The sequence below is a fragment of the Pseudophryne corroboree genome, chromosome 5 (assembly GCF_028390025.1).
Source record: "Pseudophryne corroboree isolate aPseCor3 chromosome 5, aPseCor3.hap2, whole genome shotgun sequence".
Classification (NCBI taxonomy): Eukaryota; Metazoa; Chordata; class Amphibia; order Anura; family Myobatrachidae; genus Pseudophryne; species Pseudophryne corroboree.
The window spans coordinates 540,177,919-540,195,978 of NC_086448.1; the positions used below are offsets into that span (position 1 = coordinate 540,177,919).

Below are 18,060 nucleotides of genomic sequence, written 5' to 3' on the forward strand. Positions count from 1 at the left end.
GCGAGCGAAGCCCTGGAAAAAACAACTGCATGAAGCTCCCCCGTGGCTTCAGTTAGGGTAGGGAGAAGGTTAGTACAATGTATCTACTACATGACAATGCAGCTTTAAACAATCTGCAAACATTAACTAAAATGCAATTTACTAATGGTAACAGCGCTCTGCTTATCTACATTTGCAGAGTTATATTTACTTTTATGGGATTGTAGACTCACAAGTGCACATTCCTTTCCTCGGCTGCAGTATTTTGATGGATGCTAGTAAAAATAAGAGCGTAAGGCACATTTAAATAATCCAGAACAGTAAAAACAGCATCCCACAGTACTTATTCTTACAGATGTGGTGTAGCCTATAGCTAGGGTTACCACCTCATCCCTTTAATTCTGGACACTTATTAATTACACAGGTTCTGTGGCTGATAAAAATCAGGTGAAATGGAGTCATGAAGTCAGCCAGCCACAGAACCTGTGTAATTAATGTGTCCAGAATTAAAGGGATGAGGTGGTAACTCTACCTATAGCAACAAAGAACGCCTATGCTAACTAAGACCCATGTATCTGGTTTCCACATTAATTAACAGCCTGATCTTGACATGGCAATCTATACATGTGCAAGGTATACAATAAATGCTTTGTGGCATCATAAAAGTATTGGGAGGTCTGATGCGCCATTGGTCAGAGTCATGGTGGCCTGCATACTAGCACTGGGTTTTCTGCAGTGTTTATAGGGGGTCATTCCGAGTTGATCGCTAGCTGCATTCAGTCGCTGTGCAGTGATGAGGCAAAAAAAGGCACTTCTGCGTATGCGGTGCAATGCGCACGCATGTCGTACTTTTACAACGGCCGATGTAGTTTCACACAGGGTCTTGCGAAGTTTTTCAGTCGCACTGCTGACCGCAGAGTGATTGACATGAAGTGGGCATGTCTGGGTGTCAACTGACCGTTTTCAGGGAGTGTTCAAAATAACGCAGGCGTGCCAGGAAAAATGCAGGCGTGGCTGGGCGAACGCAGGGCGTGTTCGTGACGTCAAAACAGGAACTGAACAGTCTGAAGTGATTGCAAGCGCTGAGTAGGTATGGAGCTACTCTAAAACTGCACAAAAAAACTTTGCAGCTGCTCTGCGATCCTTTCGTTCGCACTTCTGCTAAGCTAAAATACACTCCCAGTGGGAGGCGGCATAGCGTTTGCATGGCTGCTAAAAACAGCTAGCGAGCGATCAACTCGGAATGACCACCATAATGTGCACCAACTACAGTCAGGCTTCTAACATCAGCTGATAAACAGTGCTACTTACGTCTGAGTTCAAGCTGCACCTATTGCTGTCACATAAAGATCAGTTTTAGAGTATCTAATTAAAATTCCTAGCTAGCTATCTAGTATTCTGCAAGTTCAGATTGTTTTAATTCTTTTTTAAAGTAAAGTTATAATTTACATATCCATTTAACTAATTATTGACAATGAAGTCATGATGTTGATACACTATGTGATTAGTATCCGACAAAAGAGACTTATAATGATGTACACATTGCTATAAATGTAAAAAAAAAAAAGAAACATGTGAAGTAAAATCAATGGGGTATATTTACTAAGCTCCCGATTTTGACCGAGATGGCGTTTTTTCTTCAAAGTGTCATCTCGGTAATTTACTAAGCACTAATCACGGCAGTGATGAGGGCATTCGTAATTTTTTGCAAGTTCAGGTAAAAAATTACGAATGAATACACCATCGGTCAAAACGCGGCTGTTTAAGTATGAATCTCGGTCATTTACTAAGAAGTGCAAAGCAAAAAAAGAACAAACACTGCCGTGAAAAATTACAACTCGTAAAAAAGTGCTAAAAAAAAACAGACCTGCTTTTTTTATTCGTGATTGGATAGGCATGCACGGATCCATGAGATCCGTGCATGTATATCAGTGGGAAGGGGTGGGAAAGTGCTTATTTTTTCAAAAAAAATTGCGTGGGGTCCCCCCTCCTAAGCATAACCAGCCTCGGGCTCTTTGAGCCGATCCTGGTTGCAGAAATATGGGGAAAAAAATGACAGGGGTTCCCCCATATTTAAGCAACCAGCATCGGGCTCTGCGCCTGGTCCTGGTCCCAAAAATACGGGGGACAAAAAGAGTAGGGGTCCCCCGTATTTTTAAAACCAGCACCGGGCTCCACTAGCTGGACAGATAATGCCACAGCCGGGGGTCACTTTGATATAGTGCCCTGCGGCCGTGGCATCAAAAATCCAACTAGTCACCCCTGGCCGGGGTACCCTGGGGGAGTGGGGACCCCTTCAATCAAGGGGTCCCCCCCCCCAGCCACCCAAGGGCCAGGGGTGAAGCCCGAGGCTGTCCCCCCCCATCCAATGGGCTGCGGATGGGGAGGCTGATAGCCTTTGTTGTAAAAGAAAAGATATTGTTTTTAGTAGCAGTACTACAAGGCCCAGCAAGCCTCCCCCGCATGCTGGTACTTGGAGAACCACAAGTACCAGCATGCGACGGAAAAACGGGCCCGCTGGTACCTGTAGTACTACTACTAAAAAAATACCCAAAAAAACACAAGACACACACACCGTGAAAGTATAATTTTATTACATACATACACACATACATACATACTTACCTTATGTTCCCACGCAGGTCGGTCCTCTTCTCCAGTAGAATCCAAGGGGTACCTGTTGAAGAAATTATACTCACGAGATCCAGGGGTCCAGGCTCCTCGGGAAATCCAGGGGTAATCCACGTACTTGACAAAAAAAACAAAACGGTGTCCCGACCACGAACTGAAAGGGGACCCATGTTTGCACATGGGTCACCTTTCCACGAATGCCAGAAAGCCACTCTGACTTCTGTCTAAGTGGGTTTCTTCAGCCAATCAGGGAGCGCCACGTTGTAGCACTCTCCTGATCAGCTGTGTGGTCCTGTCCTCACTGACAGGCAGCACACGGCAGTGTTACAATGTAGCGCCTATGCGCTACATTGTAACCAATGATGGGAACTTTCTGCCCTGCGGTTGACCTAAAGTGACGTCACCGCTGAGCAGAAAGTTCCCATCATTGGTTACAATGTAGCGCATAGGCGCTACATTGTAACACTGCCGTGTGCCGCCTGTCAGTGAGGACAGGAGCACACAGCTGATCAGGAGAGTGCTACAACGTGGCACTCCCTGATTGGCTGAAGAAACCCACTTAGACATCAGTCAGAGTGGGTTTCTGGCATTCGTGGAAAGGAGTCCCATGTGAAAACATGGGGCCCCTTTCAGTTCGTGGCTCGGCTTTCCGTTTTCTTATTTTATGCAAGTACGTGGATTACCCCTGGATTTCCCGAGGAGCCTGGACCCCTGGATCTCGTGAGTATAATTTCTTCAACAGGTACCCCTTGGATTCTACTGGAGAAGAGGACCGACCTGCGTGGGAACTTAAGGTAAGTATGTATGTATGTATGTGTGTATGTATGTAATAAAATTATACTTTCACGGTGTGTGTGTCTTGTGTTTTTTTGGGTATTTTTTTAGTGGTAGTACTACAGGTACCAGCGGGCCCGTTTTTCCGCCGCATGCTGGTACTTGTGGTTCTCCAAGTACCAGCATGCGGGGGAGGATTGCTGGGACTTGTAGTACTGCTACTAAAAACAATATCTTTTCAATTACAACAAAGGCTATCAGCCCCCCCATCCGCAGCCCATTGGATGGGGGGGGGCAGCCTCGGGCTTCACCCCTGGCCCTTGGGTGGCTGGGGGGGGGGACCCCTTGATTGAAGGGGTCCCCACTCCCCCAGGGTACCCCGGCCAGGGGTGACTAGTTGGATTTTTGATGCCACGGCCGCAGGGCACTATATAAAAGTGACCCCCGGCTGTGGCATTATCTGTCCAGCTAGTGGAGCCCGGTGCTGGTTTTAAAAATACGGGGGACCCCTACTCTTTTTGTCCCCCGTATTTTTGGGACCAGGACCAGGCGCAGAGCCCGATGCTGGTTGCTTAAATATGGGGGAACCCCTGTCAATTTTTTCCCCATATTTCTGCAACCAGGATCGGCTCAAAGAGCCCGAGGCTGGTTATGCTTAGGAGGGGGGACCCCACGCATTTTTTTTTGGGATTTTACATTGTTTAATTAAAAAAAAAAAAAATAAGAACCCCAGCACGGATCACACAGATCCGGCCGAGATTGATTGTAAAAAAAAACGGCAGTGTTTTGCTAATCACTGCCGTAAAAATAGGTAAAAAAAAACGAATGACATCGACATCGGAAGAAAAGAAAAACCCGAATACGACAGCTTAGTAAATCCATCGTAATCAATTCAAAAAGTTGCAGTTTTACACTGTCGATGTCATTCGTGATTGAACTTTGACCTTTTTTCGGAAATTACGAATCTTAGTAAATTTACCCCAATGAGAGATGCAGTTTTCATTTGGAAATCAAATAACTTCTTACAGGTCGTTCCCCTATAATAGCATATACACTTTTCTTTATGGCTTAGGTGTTTTACCATTTTGATGCATTCAAAGGTAATGAAAACAGTTTGTGAAAGTCAAAAAGCTAACAAACCATGGCCCTCATTCCGAGTTGATCGGTCGCAAGGCGAATTTAGCAGAGTTACACACGCTAAGCCGCCGCCTACTGGGAGTGAATCTTAGCTTCTTAAAATTGCGACCGATGTATTCGCAATATTGCGATTACTAACTACTTAGCAGTTTCAGAGTAGCTCCAGACTTACTCTGCCTGTGCGATCATTTCAGTGCTTGTCGTTCCTGGTTGACGTCACAAACACACCCAGCGTTCGCCCAGGCACTCCCACCGTTTCTCCGGCCACTCCTGCGTTTTTTCCGGAAACGGTAGCGTTTTCAGCCACACGCCCCTGAAACGCCGTGTTTCCGCCCAGTAACACCCATTTCCTGTCAATCACATTACGATCGCCGGAGCGAAGAAAAAGCCGTGAGTAAAAATACTTTCTTCATAGTAAAGTTACTTGGCGCAGTCGCAGTGCGAACTTTGCGCATGCGTACTAAGCGGATTTTCACTGCGATGCGATGAAAAAGAACGAGCGAACAACTCGGAATGAGGGCCCATATTTTTAACTTGTAAAACTAAACAACTGCTCTATTTATAGACATACAGAGTAACACTTGGAAAGTAGCAAGGAAGTCAAACTAGGATTTTTGTTGTTTGACATGAGTAATTGGGCCCTTAGTCACTGACCTACATGGTGTTTTTTTACATCTTGTTGTTTTGCTGTTAACTGAAGCATCTCAACTAAACTAATGAGTGACCTGCCATGACATAGCATTGTATTGAGTCTTTACCTGTTATCTATAAATTGTATTCAAGACTTGCGCTGGTGTGTGCTAAAGCAGCTTAAGTTAGGTTGTAAATAGAACTATTATGAAAAACAATGGGGGGTATCCAATTACCCACGGTCAATGACCATGGGTAATTGTATCACCAAGGGCTATCCAATTAGCCTGGATGCGGCGCGCTCCTCCCCCTGATGCTGGCACTTATTGGGGATTATGCTTCGGGTACCTCAGGCACCCGAAGCATAATCCGCAATAAATATCCTGCCGGAGCTGCAATAGCGAGTGGGATCGGGGACTTATCCCTGTTTCCATATGTTATCACACGAACACAGGTCCAATTTTGGGCGATAAAGACAGCCTCTAATTGGATACCTCGATAATGACCATTGGACATTAAACAAGATAACCGGATGTTTTTATCAGCCCAAACGGCATTGGGGCTAATTGGATACCCCCAGTTGTGTGTTAACTGTAGCAATAACATGTTAGCTTGTGTGAACAAGCAATAAAACAAGCAATAAAACAATAAAAATAAGATTTTACTCACCGGTAAATCTATTTCTCGTAGTCCGTAGTGGATGCTGGGAACTCCGTAAGGACCATGGGGAATAGCGGCTCCGCAGGAGACTGGGCACAATTAAAGAAAGCTTTAGGTCACCTGGTGTGCACTGGCTCCTCCCACTATGACCCTCCTCCAAGCCTCAGTTAGGACACTGTGCCCGGATGAGCTGACATAATAAGGAAGGATTTTGAATCCCGGGTAAGACTCTTACCAGCCACACCAATCACACTGTATAACTCGTGATACAATACCCAGTTTAACAGTATGAAAACAACTGAGCCTCTCAACAGATGGCTCAACAATAACCCTTTAGTTAACAGTAACTATGTACAAGTATTGCAGACAATCCGCACTTGGGACGGGCGCCCAGCATCCACTACGGACTACGAGAAATAGATTTACCGGTGAGTAAAATCTTATTTTCTCTGACGTCCTAGTGGATGCTGGGAACTCCGTAAGGACCATGGGGATTATACCAAAGCTCCCAAACGGGCGGGAGAGTGCGGATGACTCTGCAGCACCGAATGAGAGAACTCCAGGTCCTCCTCAGCCAGGGTATCAAATCTGTAGAATTTTGCAAACGTGTTTGCCCCTGACCAAGTAGCAGCTCGGCAAAGTTGTAAAGCCGAGACCCCTCGGGCAGCCGCCCAAGATGAGCCCACCTTCCATGTGGAATGGGCTTTTACTGATTTAGGATGCGGCAGTCCAGCCGCAGAATGCGCCTGCTGAATTGTGCTACAAATCCAGCGAGCAATAGTCTGCTTAGAAGCAGGAGCACCCAGCTTGTTGGGTGCATACAGGATAAATAGCGAGTCAGTTTTCCTGACTCCAGCCGTCCTGGAAACATAAATTTTCAAGGCCCTGACTACGTCCAGCAACTTGGAATCCTCCAAGTCCCTAGTAGCCGCAGGCACCACAATAGGTTGGTTCAAGTGAAAAGCTGATACCACCTTAGGGAGAAACTGAGGACGAGTCCTCAATTCTGCCCTATCCATATGGAAAATCAGATAAGGGCTTTTACATGACAAAGCCGCCAATTCTGACACACGCCTGGCCGAAGCCAAGGCCAATAACATGACCACTTTCCACGTGAGATATTTTAGATCCACGGTTTTAAGTGGCTCAAACCAATGTGATTTTAAGAAACTCAACACCACGTTGAGATCCCAAGGTGCCACTGGAGGCACAAACGGGGGCTGAACATGCAGCACTCCCTTCACAAACGTCTGAACTTCAGGCAATGAAGCCAGTTCTTTCTGGAAGAAAATCGACAGAGCCGAGATCTGTACCTTAATGGAGCCTAATTTCAGGCCCATAGTCACTCCTGTTTGTAGGAATGCAGAAATCGACCTAGTTGAAATTCCTCTGTTGGGGCCTTTTCGGCCTCACACCAAGCAACATATTTCCGCCATATGCGGTGATAATGCTTTGCAGTTACATCTTTCCTGGCTTTAATCAGCGTAGGAATGACTTCCTCCGGAATGCCCTTTTCCTTCAGGATCCGGCGTTCAACCGCCATGCCGTCAAACGCAGCCGCGGTAAGTCTTGGAACAGACAGGGCCCCTGCTGCAGCAGGTCCTGTCTGAGCGGCAGAGGCCATGGGTCCTCTGAGATCCTCTCTTGAAGTTCCGGGTACCACGCTCGCCTTGGCCAATCCGGAACCACGAGTATTGTTCTTACTCCTCGTTTTCTTATTATTCTCAGTACCCTTGGTATGAGAGGCAGAGGAGGGAACACATAAACTGACTGGTACACCCACGGTGTCACCAGAGCGTCCACAGCTATCGCCTGAGGGTCCCTTGACCTGGCGCAATATCTCTCTAGTTTTTTGTTTAGGCGGGACGCCATCATGTCCACTTGTGGACGTTCCCATCGATTTACAATCAGCGTGAAGACTTCTGGATGAAGTCCCCACTCTCCCGGGTGGAGGTCGTGCCTGCTGAGAAAGTCTACTTCCCAGTTGTCCACTCCCGGAATGAACACTGCTGACAGTGCTAGTACGTGATTTTCCGCCCATCGGAGAATCCTTGTGGCTTCTGCCATTGCTATCCTGCTTCTTGTGCCACCCTGTCGATTTACATGGGCGACTGCCGTGATGTTGTCTGACTGGATCAGTACCGGCTGGTTTTGAAGCAGAGGCCTTGCCTGACTTAGGGCGTTGTAAATGGCCCTTAGTTCCAGAATATTTATGTGTAGGGAAGTCTCCTGACTCGACCATAGTCCTTGGAAGTTTCTTCCCTGTGTGACTGCCCCCCAGCCCCGAAGGCTGGCATCTGTGGTCACCAGGACCCAGTCCTGTATGCCGAATCTGCGGCCCTCTAGAAGATGGGCACTCTGCAGCCACCACAGCAGAGACACCCTGGTTCTTGGAGACAGGGTTATCAGGCGATGCATCTGAAGATGCGATCCGGACCACTGGTCCAACAGGTCCCACTGAAAGATTCTGGCATGGAACCTGCCGAAAGGAATTGCTTTGTAAGAAGCCACCATCTTTCCCAGGACCCGCGTACAGTGATGCACCGATACCTGTTTCGGTTTCAGGAGGTCTCTGACTAGAGATGACAGCTCCTTGGCTTTCTCCTCCGGGAGAAACACTTTTTTCTGGACTGTGTCCAGGATCATACCCAGGAACAGTAGACATGTCGTCGGAACCAGCTGTGATTTTGGAATATTCAGAATCCAACCGTGCTGGTGTAGCACCTCCTGAGATAGTGCTACTCCCACCAACAACTGCTCCTTGGACCTCGCCTTTATTAGGAGATCGTCCAAGTACGGGATAATTAAAACTCCCTTTCTTCGAAGGAGTATCATCATTTCCGCCATTACTTTGGTAAACACCCTCGGTGCCGTGGAGAGTCCAAACGGCAGCATCTGGAATTGGTAATGGCAATCCTGTACCACAAATCTGAGGTACTCCTGGTGAGGATAGTAAATGGGGACATGCAGGTAAGCATCCTTGATGTCCAGGGATACCATGTAATCCCCCTCGTCCAGGCTTGCAATAACCGCCCTGAGCGATTCCATCTTGAACTTGAATTTTTTTATGTATGTGTTCAAGGATTTCAAATTTAAAATGGGTCTCACGAACCGTCCGGTTTCGGTACCACAAACAGTGTGGAATAGTAACCCCGTCCTTGTTGAAGTAGGGGCACTTTGACTATCACCTGCTGGGAATACAGCTTGTGAATTGCCTCTAGCACAGTCTCCCTGCCTGAGGGAGTTGTCGGCAAGGCAGATTTGAGGAAACGGCGGGGGGGAGACGCCTCGAATTCCAGCTTGTACCCCTGAAATACTACTTGAAGAATCTAGGGATCCACCTGTGAGCGAGCCCACTGATCGCTGAAATTTTTGAGGCGGCCCCCCACCATACCTGGCTACGCCTGTGGAGCCCCCCCGTCATGCGGTGGACTCAGAGGAAGCGGGGGAAGAATTTTGATTCTGGGAACTGGCTGACTGGTGCAGCTTTTTCCCTCTTCCCTCGTTTTACACGCTTGCATATCTGAAGCCGAAAGGACTGTACCTGATAATACAGTGCTTTCTTAGGCTGTGAGGAAACCTGAGGTAAAAAAAATTTCTTCCCAGCTGTTGCTGTGGATACGAGGTCCCAGAGACCATCCCCAAACAATTCCTCACCCTTATAAGGCTCTATGTGCCTTTTAAAGTCAGCATCACCTGTCCAGTGTCGGGTCTCTAATACCCTCCTGACAGAATGGACATTGCATTAATTCTGGATGCCAGCCGGCAAAATATCCCTCTGTGCATCCCTCATATATAAGACGACGTCTTATGTTCGCAAAATAGTATCCCTGTTTGACAGGGTTACAGACCACGCTGCAGCAGCACTATCTGCAGGTCTCAATCTAGTACCTGAGTGTGTAAATACAGACTTCAGGATAGCCTCCTGCTTTTTATCAGCAGGTACCTTCAAAGTGGCCGTATCCTAAGACGGCAGTGCCACCTTTTTTGACAAACGTGTGAGCGCCTTATCCACCCTAGGGGATATCTCCCAGCGTAACTTATCCTCTGGCGGGAAAGGGTACGCCATCAGTAACTTTATAGAAATTATCAGTTTCTTATCGGGGGAACCCACGCTTTTTCACACTTCATTCACTCATTTGATGGGGGAACAAAACACTGCCTGCTTTTTCTCCCCAAACATAAAACCCTTTTTTAGTGGTACTTGGGTTAATGTCAGAAATGTGTAACACATTTTTTATTGCCGGGATCATGTAACGGATGTTCCTAGTGGATTGTGTATATGTCTCAACCTCGTCGACACTGGAGTCAGACTCCGTGTCGACATCTGTGTCTGCCATCTGAGGGAGCGGGCGTTTTTGAGCCCCTGATGGCCTTTGAGACGCCTGGGCAGGCGCGGGCTGAGAAGCCGGCTGTCCCATAGATGTTACGTCATCCCACCTTTTATGTAAGGAGTTGACACTGTCGGTTTATACCTTCCACCTATCCATCCACTCTGGTGTCGGCCCCACAGGGGGCGACATCCCATTTATCGGCATCTGCTCTGCCATCACATAAGCCTCCTCATCAAACGTGTCGACACAGCCGTACCGACACACCGCACACACACAGGGAATGCTCTGACTGAGGACAGGACCCCACACAGCCCTTTGGGGAGACAGAGAGAGAGTATGCCAGCACACACCAGAGCGCTATATAATTTAGGGATTAACACTATATTGAGTGAATTTTTCCCAATAGCTGCTTGTATATACAATATTGCGCCTAAATTTAGTGCCCCCCCTCTCTTTTTAACCCTTTGAGCCTGAAAACTACAGGGGAGAGCCTGGGGAGCTGTCTTCCAGTTGCACTGTGAAGAGAAAATGGCGCCAGTGTGCTGAGAGAGATAGCTCCGCCCCTTTTTCGCTGACTTTTCTCCCGCATTTTTATGGATTCTGGCAGGGGTATTTATCACATATATAGCCTCTGGGGCTATATATTGTGATATATATGCCAGCCAAGGTGTTTTTATTGCTGCTCAGGGCGCCCCCCCCCAGCGCCCTGCACCCTCAGTGACCGGAGTGTGAAGTGTGCATGAGGAGCAATGGCGCACAGCTGCAGTGCTGTGCGCTACCTTGGTGAAGACTGATGTCTTCTGCCGCCGATTTTCCGGACCTCTTCTTGCTTCTGGCTCTGTAAGGGGGACGGCGGCGCGGCTCCGGGAACGAACACCAAGGCCAGTTCCATGCGGTCGATCCCTCTGGAGTTAATGGTGTCCAGTAGCCTAAGAAGCCCAAGCTAGCTGCAAGCAGGTAGGTTCGCTTCTTCTCCCCTTAGTCCCTCGCTGCAGTGAGCCTGTTGCCAGCAGGTCTCACTGTAAAATAAAAAACCTAATTATATACTTTCTTTCTAGAAGCTCAGGAGAGCCCCTAGTGTGCATCCAACCTCGGCCGGGCACAAAATCTAACTGAGGCTTGGAGGAGGGTCATAGTGGGAGGAGCCAGTGCACACCAGGTGACCTAAAGCTTTCTTTAATTGTGCCCAGTCTCCTGCGGAGCCGCTATTCCCCATGGTCCTTACGGAGTTCCCAGCATCCACTAGGACGTCAGAGAAATAGTATTAAAAATGAATAAAAGCAATAATATTAATTGCTGATAAGCGACAATGTTATAGCTCTACTCCAATATTTCCATGCCTCTAAGAAGCTGGGTGAGTGTGGGAATAGGTTGTTTATGGCTGGGAAGCCTCCTGTCAAAGTCAGAAAAATATCTCTATGCACACTGCCATATTTGCACCTCACACAGGTCTGCGCTGCGCATGCGTACGCTCTCCCGTGCGTGCGCATACTCACAGTCGCGGGCACCCGCAGGCGCACGGTATGCGTATTTACGGTAGAGTTTATGTGATCGTAGCGTGCGACTCAATCGTTACATATTTTCACTATATAACGTATTTTGTAGACCATGGTCCCTTTGATAGATTCTGAAAGTTTAGTTAATATAGAATGTTCCTGGACAGAGGGATCCCTCTTTGTATTGTACGAAGGGTCTAACAGGAGTCATACAGTGGTGTTTAGTATCCATCGGAAGAACATTTAAAGAGCAATATTCCGGTGTTGGTCTGGAGCGGATTAATCGCTCGTGCGAATAGTTATGGACATAAGAAGTTTATGTCCATTTACTATTATTTACTCTTACTTAGCCATGCGGCGGGAAACCCAGTATCCCACCCACCTGAACAGTTGGAAGTAGCCACAGCCCACCTGTATGAATCAACCTATGACCTTTTGTTATAGTGCGAAGCCGAATTCCTGTGTCCAATGAACAATGAGATTGGAGGGACCATTGAATTGTATTGTGTGTGGGGCATAAATAGACAAGCCGATCACATCCAGCTCACTCTTCAACGGTTATCATTGCTGAAAATCGGGAGCTGGATGTCCAGAGGCGCATGCGATCGTTTCCCCTTGTGCGTAAGTGTTTCTCCGCAACCATATTGTTCTTACTGTTATTGTGGGCCATTTCTCTCTCTCTCTCTTCTCCTCTTTCTCTCTTATTTTCCCTTAAAACATAATTGTATTGTATTGTATTTCCTGTGTAGTTTTCTGGTTAGGTAGTCTATGTTATATTGTAGTGTATGACTTGTATTGTGTTAATTCTTTTGCAAGTATATCATTCATAATATATATATATTAGGCGTTGGACCCTAAGCCCAGGTATCTGTGTATTTCTTATAGTGTTTAGTATTCTCAGAGCGTCGGTGACGCTCGAACAGCATTTGAGTTAATAAGGTTACACTAGGTTGCATCTACACCCTATTTCTACATTAAGGTTTTACTGCATAATATACTGTTTATGGTTTAGATATAAAGGTTTAACATTGTGAGCGTCAGCGCCGCTGGTGATCTCCTCGTGGTCCCGAGCGTCCGCTACGCTATAGCGAATCATTACGTTAGACGGCAGCCAATAGCGTGCCTGCCTGTGATCTCTTGGCCGTGAGCGAACGTGACGCTTGAGCGTCTCGACTACGGCTAAGCGATTGCTACGCAACGAGCGTACCCTTACGGTACTTCATACATAAATAGCGTACAGTGTTCTTAGACCTCACAAAGGGTTTTATATAAGAAAAATATTTAGCTTTATCAATTGGCGGCTCGCCCGTCCTTCACATATCTGCACTAGGTAATTTCAGCAGACATTATCCAGCAGCAAAGGGCGGGAGGTCATATTCCTCGTAGTGCTGTTTGGATAAGCGTCTGCTTCGCTTAGTAAAGGGTGCTGAAGGAATCCGGGACCGGAGGTAAGAACAAAACGATAGTGTCTTTTTAAAACTGTTTTATTTCTGTCTTGCGTACACACGCACGCATATCTGCATTTCTTTTCATTCGTGTATTTTCATATATCACTCTCCTGTTTGCCATTGTATAATTGATAAACGTACTAAGAGAGATTTGCCGCTATTTCATAGTTAAAGAGTAAAGGTAATACAGTTAAGGTATAGAAATACACACAGCTCTACCTAAAGGTAAAAGGAGAGATTGGTGTGGTGTGCGGTAGATGATCGAGGATCATCTACATTGATAAAACGTGTTAGTTGTGTTACGGTGGACAAAGACTGGTGTACACGTGTCTCTAACAAAGGGAGAGACTCGCGTGTGCAAAGGCCGACGCACGCAGCGTAAATTTTGCAACGGAGCGTCTGAGTACGCCCACGTAACTCAAGTCACACGATAGTGTTGATTTTTTTAATAACGCAACAGGCGATAAATAGCGCAACAAGCGATAAATAGCGCAAACAGGCGATAAGTAGCGCAAATCTATTTTAAATTCGAAATTTAAATTAACAGATCCTTCTCCTAATTTGTAATACATCTGGTCTAAAGAAAAATTTCTGCGCAGAAATAGAAATAGAAGCAAAAGTGTACGTGTGGTGAGTGAGTGTTTTGTATATATAAGTTTATACAATTTTACAGGTTGAACCACAAGAAGTCGAGTTCTCGCAGAGGTACATACGTGTAAGTGACATACATGGTGGCTAGGGAGGCATCCTTGGTTAAACATAAAATTTGAGCATTAGAGTGTAGCAGACCAGGAGGTCATACTGTAACAGACCAGGAGGTCAGACCAGGAGGTCGCATAACAGACCAGGAGGTCTAGGTACAGCAGACAAGGAAGTCCGCTATAGAGTCTCTTGCTGAAGGAATTCGCAGCCGCAATTTTCGATTCCGCTGGTCGCTCCGTACATAAGATTAGTTGCTTATGTGCTGAACGATTGTACCGCACGTAATTGTGTGCATTAGTAAACCTGACCGGTACTATTTGTGTACGAAGGTCATAAACGCTATTTGTACATTCTAACGTGATTTGTGTAATTTTTTATTTTTTCAAAAAGGGAAGTTCGCTGGTCACTCAGGAACTATCTGACAACCACACCTTTACTGGAAAGGGTTAATGCTCTTCGGATCACACCCACATGTTCCAGTAAACAAAGGTTAATAGGGGCCCTGGGTCGAGTACGCCAGCACTATATCAGTGTGATCAGGTCGTATTGGTCGGCGTGGGCGAGTGAGTGAGGTGCTCGGTAAACTTCACCGCCAACCTATCGTGAATATCTTGGTTTTTTGTAAGGTTCCGTAACACCTGCAAATTATGGGGGCCAGTTGTTCAGGAAGGGGGCGATCAACCTCGGTTCGGGTTGATTCTATAAACCGACCAGTCGGGTCGGCAAGGTACGTAATGTGTGAAAAGTACGGAAGTCACACAGAAGCTTTATGTGATGAATGGGAGAGAATGACAGTACATGACGGGGAGAAATTCCCAAGAGTAGGTAGCTTCAGCACAGAAGTGTTAACGAATTTAAGGAGAAGGATATGTCTCATTAAATCAGCAAAGAGACGAATCAAGCATTATGATTATTTGCAGTTGTGGCAACAGGAGGGTGACATACAGAGAGGATTGGCTCAGGCGGCGGGATCTGGCTCTATCAAGAAACTGATAGCCACGGCCCCACCGCCACCATACATATCAGGAGAGAAATTGGTTGCGGAGAATGACGCACTAAGGTGTAACAAACAAACACTTAGCAACTGTGTAAATGTTAAAGATAATGTTAACCAATTAACCAATGCAAGTATTAACCCGTGCAAGTTGTACCCTGTTTTGAACTTTCCCCAGGAGTGTGATCAAGAGGACGAATCGGCAACAATATCAGCGCTCTCTCTAGCAGCCACCATATCAGAAACAACAGTAGGCACGGCCCAACCCATAAGATTAGTAACAAAGCCCCCTAGCGGAGGGACAGGTGAGGTCGTATCAATGGGTAAGTACGGCACCATACACTATGCTGAAACTATTTCACCACAAACTGCAGAATCTACACAGAATGATGTTGTTAGAATTAATCCTGTTAAGGTAATAGTAGTGCCAAATGGGAAAACGGACACTTCAGGAGTCACTCCTGTTAGGAACATCGCCATGTACAGCCCGTTTACCCGAATGGAATTAAGGACCATAGTGTCTGAATTCCCTGACCCTAGAAAAGATTTAGTTGCTAGCCAAAAATACATCAGAGACCTAGGAAACACTTTAGAGCCCAATAACAAAGATTGGCAAGTACTGCTAAGAGCTTGTTTACCCTCCAATGTCGACGCAACTCAATTTTTAGTTGACTGTGGATTAGATCAGGATGTACCTCTTACAGATGTGTACAACAAAGATAATGTAAAAAGAATAAGTTTACAGTTAAAGGAATATTTCCCAGCGGTAGTTAAATGGAACAAGACATTCTCCATTAAACAAAAGGAGTCAGAAACAGCTGCAGAGTATTTTCACAGAGCATTATCAGAGATGGCAAAATGCACAGGCATAGAGGACATTAAAACAAACATAAACCATCGAGAAGTAGCAGTATCGGTACTGATGGATGGTTTAAAAGAGTCATTAAAGACTAGGGTACAGACCACACAACCATGTTGGCGAGGTCTGTCTGTGGCTACTTTGAGAGAGGCTGCTATTGATCACGACCGGAATATCACCAGACACAGGGAGTCACAAGGTGATAAGTTAATGTCAGTAAGTATACAGGCCCTGACCACAAAACAGCCTGTGTTAATATCACCAAACCCTGTGGGTAAGTCAAATGTGGTAACATGTTATTTTTGTCACAAACAGGGACACTTTGCACGAGACTGTAGATCGAGAAATGTACAAAAATCTTATCAACCCCCTAGACAACGACACGACACACGACATTGGGATCAGGGTCCACAGAGACGGAGTTATGAGCCACATACAGGGGAAACAAAAAGATACCCCCCGAACAGAGACTGGCACGCCTCTGGTAGTTCCCAGCTAACTCCCTCACAAGTAGTTGCTGCCAGCGGGATTCAGGGAGGTCACCATACCCAATAGGGGTGTGGCCATACCTGTAATCTGCAGCCAGTAAAATTGATTGCAAGCCTTGGAAGTGAACCCGAAGTTGCAATTAATGTAGCTGGTAAATCATTAAACTTTCTTGTAGATACGGGGGCGGCCAAATCAGTGATAAATTCGACAGTGGGCATGAGAACCACTGGTAGGACAATTCCAGCCATGGGAGTAACAGGAGTAGTCCAGCATTACCCTGTTAGCAAGCCAGCCGAGATTACAATAGGGCCTTTACATACCAAGCATTCCTTTTTGCTGGCTGCATCGGCACCGACCAATCTCCTGGGAAGAGGCTTACTGTGTAAAATGGGGTGCGTCATTTATTGTACTCCTGAAGGTGTATTCTTGGACATACCTGAGAATCACGCTCAGGAAGTGCGAGACATGATAGACTCCCCATCAAAATTAATGTCACATACCATTATGACAAATAGGACTCCCTCCCAAGTAAAAGAAATGACATCGCAGATACCAGAGTCACTTTGGACTAAAGATGGACAGGACACTGGATTAATGGCAAACGTAGCTCCGGTAGTTGTACAAGTAAAAGATGGTAGGATAGCTCCAAAAATCCCACAGTACCCTCTGAAGCCAGAGGTGGAGTTAGGAGTGTATCCTGTAATAGAGCGCTTGCTACAACAGGGCATTCTGGTAAGAACGTCCAGCACTGCCAATAGTCCCATCTTCCCTGTTAAAAAGAGTGGGGGGAGGGGTTACCGGCTAGTGCAGGATCTAAGGGGGATTAACAAAATAGTTGAGAGTCAGTTCCCCGTAGTGCCAAATCCAGCTGTCATCCTAATGCAAATCCCTCCCACTGCGAAATTTTTCACTGTTATTGACCTCTGCTCCGCTTTCTTTTCGGTACCTCTGCACCCTGACAGCCAATATTTGTTCGCATTTACATACAGAGGAGTCCAATACACATGGACTCGATTACCACAAGGTTTCATAGATAGTCCAAGTATATTTTCTCAGGCTTTGCATGATTGTTTACAGTCTTTCCAACCAGTGAGTGGATCAGTATTAATACAGTACGTGGATGATCTACTACTGTGTTCTGATTCATTGGAAGCATCCCTGAAGGATACGAAACAGCTCCGGTTTCATCTTTCAGACACAGGACACAAGGTTTCCAAAGACAAGTTGCAATTATGCCAAACTAAGGTAAAATATTTGGGACACTGTCTAACACAAGGACTGAGACACCTGACCGCTGATAGAATTCAAGCTATTAGAGACATGACTCTGCCACAAACCCAGCAACAGATCAGAACATTTTTAGGAATGTGTGGGTATTGCCGTAATTGGATCCCAGGGTTTTCCATTCTAGCGTTACCCTTGCAGGAGATGGTCTCCTCAAACAAACCTGATCGGATTTCGCATACAGACGAGTCTGAGACGGCATTTGAGAGACTTAAACAGTGCCTAACGCAGGCACCAGCATTAGGTATGCCAGACTATGGGAAACCCTTTGAGCTGTACGGAACAGAAAGTGCTGGTTGCGCGGCAGGCGTACTAACCCAAAAGCACGGTGATGCCAGCAGGCCAGTAGCATATTACAGCGCTCAGCTAGACACGGTAGCGCGATCCCTCCCCACATGCTTGCGAAGCGTTGCTGCGATAGCATTGCTAGTAACGAAAAGCGAAGACGTCGTGCTAGGTCACAACCTCACAATTCATACACCACATGCAGTGTCAGCCTTGTTAAATTCTGCCCAAACCAGGCACGTCTCATCAGCGCGGTTTACAAGATGGGAATTGGCACTAATGGCCCCCGTAAACATCACCATAAGGAGATGCAGTGCATTAAATCCTGCAACATATCTCCCAGGTGTGCCTGGACAGG

At 46.4% G+C, this 18,060-nt stretch overlaps 1 long non-coding RNA gene across 4 annotated transcripts in view; it reads right to left on the minus strand.

The window, feature by feature from the left end:
• LOC134929197 (uncharacterized) overlaps positions 1-18,060 on the minus strand; it is an 82,247-nt gene that overhangs the window by 41,388 nt on the left and 22,799 nt on the right. For 2 of the 4 annotated variants that reach the window (XR_010178368.1, XR_010178371.1), the window contains exon 4: positions 191-254. The exons of 1 other annotated variant lie outside the window; for it this stretch is intronic. This is a non-coding gene — a long non-coding RNA (uncharacterized LOC134929197). The remainder of the gene's footprint in view (positions 1-190; positions 255-18,060) is intronic. One more of the 4 variants, XR_010178370.1, reaches the window with a different exon arrangement.